This window comes from Miscanthus floridulus, chromosome 15 (assembly GCF_019320115.1).
Source record: "Miscanthus floridulus cultivar M001 chromosome 15, ASM1932011v1, whole genome shotgun sequence".
NCBI classification, from domain to species: Eukaryota; Viridiplantae; Streptophyta; class Magnoliopsida; order Poales; family Poaceae; genus Miscanthus; species Miscanthus floridulus.
Window position 1 is genome coordinate 70,514,821 of NC_089594.1, and position 4,877 is coordinate 70,519,697.

At 39.1% G+C, this 4,877-nt stretch overlaps 1 non-coding gene across 1 annotated transcript; it reads right to left on the reverse strand.

The window, feature by feature from the left end:
- LOC136509778 (small nucleolar RNA R71) lies at positions 1-109 on the reverse strand. The gene has a single exon (XR_010772518.1). It is a non-coding gene; the product is annotated as a small nucleolar RNA R71 (small nucleolar RNA).
- Between the last annotated feature and the right edge of the window lie 4,768 nt (positions 110-4,877).

Consider the following 4,877-nt stretch of genomic DNA (forward strand, 5'->3'; position numbering starts at 1 on the left):
ATGCTCCATGTGGGAGAATTTTAAGTTTTCAACAGCAACATGATGAATTTGTCCCTGAGGCATGGGAACGCTTTCAAGATTACATTGCAGAATGTCCTCATCATGGGATGGAGAATTGGCTACTCATGTAGACTTTCTACCATGGGTTGACCAATAGTACCCATGAGACTATGGATGCTGCTGCTAGAGGTGTATTCCTGTCACTCACCATACTAGCTGCAATATCTCTTGTGGAGAAGATGGTCTCCAACCAAGGTTGGAATGAAGAATGTCTTTAGACCCGCAAGAGAGGTGGAGGTATGCATCAACTCAAGGAGGTAGACATGCTGTCTGCCAAGATGGACCTACTGATGAAGAAGCTTGAAGATCGAGCCAATGAGAAGCAAGAAGTCATGCATTCAGGGAATAGCTGCCCTAAAATTCATGAGGATGTGAACTTCGTCAACAACTACTTTTGTCCTCAATAGAATCAAGGATGGAATCAGCAACAGAGGCCAAACTACCAAGGTAATTACCAAGGTAACCCTCAATGTAATAATTTTAATAATTTCAATGAACCACCCTTGAGAGAATTAATATTTGGCCAAGTTAAAATTATGGAGGGCTTATCTAAAAAACTAGCTCCCAATGATAGAGTTTTAGAAAATATAAATAATAGAATGGATAACCTCTCCTCTGCCATTAAAAACCAGCATAGTTTTAATAAAATGATAGAATCGCAAATAGCTCAGCAGCAGCCGTTGTTCCTCCGACCGATAAAGGTAAGATTCTGGGGCAACCGAAAGATCTAGAAACTACAAATCTTGTCGATATTCACAATGTAGCATATTACTATATACAACCATCGACAGGAAGGTGGATAGATTATATCTTGCTTGAAAAGAAGAGCGATCCAGGAAGACTTGTTATTCCCATCGCCATTGGACCTCACATTTTCCAAGAAGCTGTTTGTGACTTCAGAGCAAGTGTCAATATCATATCTAAGGTAATTTATGATCAAATTAATGGAGATACTTTATTGTATACAAACATGCATTTGTAGCTTGTAGATCAGTCACTCTGCTACCCTAAGGAAGTTCTTGAAGATGCCATTGTTCGAGTGGGACAATCATATGTGCCCGCAGATTTTGTGGGTTTGGAAACAGGTGAATATGTAAGGGCACCCATTATCTTGGGCCAACCTTTCCTAAGCACCACAAAAGCCATCATCTACGCAGACAGTGCTAAGATCTGCTTCACAATCAAGGATAAAAAGGAGAAGTTTTCTTTTAAGAATCGTATCTTGCAATCTCTTGGACATCCACAGATGTCGTACCTATCCGAAGAGACAACAGTGACCAAGAAGAAGAACAACAGGAGAAGGAGGAAGAACAAGGTTAGGCAGCAACAAGAAGAATCAATCAACATGATCAACACACTCAGATCAGAGTATGATCACCTCCTCGCTTCACCATTCCTTGCTAAGAAGGATGATCTAGGCATACCCACGATCGAGTGTACCATTGGACAAAGAATCTTCCACAACACCTTCTACAACATTGGATCGGGTGTCAATATAATGTCCAAGATAACATATGAATATTTATTTGGTGATGAACCTTTGTTCCCTACATATATGCAATTGCAGATGGCAGACCAATCAATCCGATTTCCTGAGGGAATAGCGAAAGATGTCATGGTAAGAATACATGATCACTATGCCCCTGCTGACTTCATGGTTATAGACATGGGTGAAGAAGACGACACACCCATCATCCTTGGAAGACTGTTCCTCAACACCACAAACACGATCATCTACATTGGATCTAGACAAGTCCACTTCCAATTCCCTAGAGAGAAGGTACACTGCTATTCAATAGTTATACCACTTATGAACAGACAGAGAAGACCCGCTCTAGGAGGAGACGTCAATCATCCCGACACCAAAGGAATGAACCCCCAAGGAATGAATGGGAAGAAGATGAAGAACATGAAGAAGTTGTGAAAGATGAACCTACTCCGTCTAAGACCAGTCCACAGACGAAGCAGGTATGTAAAGAAAAGGTGACATCATCCGAGTCACCATCACTAGAGGTGCAATCATCAAGGTCTCCATCCCCGGGACCGACAGATGCACCAAAAGAATGAACAAGATAGGAGACGAGTCCTGTCCGGAGGATTTAAAAAACCGAACCCTCACCATGAGGTAATAACGGTAGTTATCCATATTTACTTTCTAGTATTACATGGATTATTTTTCACTTTAGCATATTTACTTTTCTGCATTAGCATTGCATTTAGAAAAGAAAAATAAAAAGTTTTATCATTGAATTGTAAATCTTAAGCCCCATGTGAATAAATCTACGATGTAATACTCATGGGAATATTCACCGTGGTGGTATAAAAATTAAAGATACCATGCATACATATTTTTTTGTTCTGCATATCATAAATAAGAAAATCCAAAAAAAATATTAGGTAAACATCCTACCCAAATTCTGCCAATACAAAAATATTTCTAACCCTCAAGAACAACTAATCTCAGGACCGCTGACCGCTAACCCTTTATCCTAATCTGTTCCACGAGTTTTAGTATTCTTGTTGGTATTTTGCAGGATGACACAAGATCAAGAGCAAGTTCACCCAGTGGTCTTCATCTCGCTCCACTTCGGGATGAGAAGGACATCCGCTGGCAAATCTGCTCTGAGAAGGATCACTCAACTTCAATATTCTACCACGCCAACATCCAGCCTAGGGGAAAGGCATCCCCCATGTATCTAGCTAAGTATTCCTTTCCTTTTGTTACTCTTAATTTTGCTCTATATTTACTAAAAAAATAATAAAAAGATGCATAACTAAAAGCAATTTTTTTTTTATCTTTGTCTTATATATATATTAGTAAGGTGTGATCTAAAAAAATATAAAATAAAATAAAAAGTGTGTGTCTAGTTTTCTATTTTTAAGAGCTAAATAAATGGACTCTGAGGATGATCTCCTATAATGGAAATAATGAATAGTTGCTCTGTTGTAATTCCTTTCAAGTACCTAATTTTTAGCCTTGAATTCTCCTGAGTTTTGGATAAGACTGTTTTAATATAAGAATTTACTCTGAACTTGAAACTCGTGGGTAGCATATGCTTGATCTAAGTCTAGGTAATTAACGGATATGATATGAGAAGGTCTGAGCTGCTGTTTATCTTATTCCAAGTGATACTAAAGTTCTAGAGATTTATCTTTTGAAAAACATAAAAATGCTACATAATGAGTTCCTATATGACAAAGCTTGAATTCATACCAGAGCCATATATGATATTTAGAATAGGAAAGCTTCCACTCATATATGCTATTTGTTTTGCATTGAGTTTAGTCAAGCTTTGTTGACCCTTATAAGAGGTTTGTTATGCTCTTAAAATCAAGATCACGTACACACCACTCACATATGCACTACTCCTACACTGGGGGTAAGCGCAAAAACATGCCATTCCATCTAGATCCACCCAAAAATGTTTTACTACTACTCTAGGAGTAAACACCAAAAACATGTTCATAGGATTTTGCATCAAATAGATGCTCCAAGTTCTTGTTGCTATCTCTCAAAAGTTTTGTTGCAGAAAAGAAGCATGGGGCTTTGCAAAAGTTATTCATAAAAAAAGAGAAAAAAAAGAGATGAGAAAAAAATGGACAAGTGTCCGAGATATTGAAAACAATGGGTACTCAGATGCCCGCCTGAAAAAAAGAGAGAGATGAATAAGATAGCCCATGTTTTCTTGCAAAGTATTTTCCAAAGTTTCAAAGAGAGACATGTTTTCAAGGAGAATAGTAGAATTAAGTTAGCCATCATAAATATCCACCATACATCCATACACATGCACATCTTGATTTGATTGTATGACTCAACTCTCTTTGGATCTGAGGTTTGACTTTACAGTACATGTATTGCAAGTATGGTCTTTCATGTTTTTTCTACTCCTATGAGCTCCACATAAGCTTTTTAGTTGTAGGAAGAGAAAGGCATAATATCACTATTGCCTTAGTAAAGATCCATAAATACCACATATATTGAAAAACTTGAGAATGTCATACGAAGGAAGCTCTGAGTTTTATTTTGAAAATCTATAAAAACTCTGGAATAATGGTTGAGCAAAGAACTTGAGACATTGTGCTTGACTTGATCGTTCTGTCTTTCGATTGCTCAAGATCCAAGTGAAAGCTAAGAAGCCCCATGGTTGAAGGTAATGTGGGTAAGTTTGAAAGTTAGATTGGTTCATTATACCCGGAGGAGAATTCTTATTTGAACGCATGTGTACTTTTGAGGATTGAAAGCATTGATGCAACTCCTGATCCATTTACTGAGTTTAGGTTTGCTCAGGGACGAACGAAGGTTAAGCTTGGAGGAGTTTGTTGATAGTAGTTAACAACCATTATAAATCATCAATATAACATGTATAAGGGCATAAATATATTCACCAACGAAGGTCTTGTAGGGTTATGAGGATGCTACGCTAGCCAGAAAACAAAAATTTTAACCTCATAAACCAGGATCTACTGCTAGTTATAGATCACAGGATTACCACTAGACTGCTAGTCGAACGCGTCGCAGTAGTGCCATGCAGTTGCAAGGTCATCCATCCGTCTGTCCCCTTTGTGCGGTACGTCCTTGTGCTCCAGATGCAGCACCTCCGAGGTATCCACACGTACAGGGAGGAAGCGTCGTGCCTCTGGACTGCTTGGTCCGCGAGGAGCAACAGACGCGGGCGTAGGATGGGCGGCGACGGCTGCCAAAAAGGCGTGGGATCTGTTAGCCCCGTTGCCCACCCCACATATTTATAGGCGTCCCTAATGAGCTCCCAAGTTGGAGGCCCATTAGTAACCCTAAGCCTTATCTAACTCAGATCCAA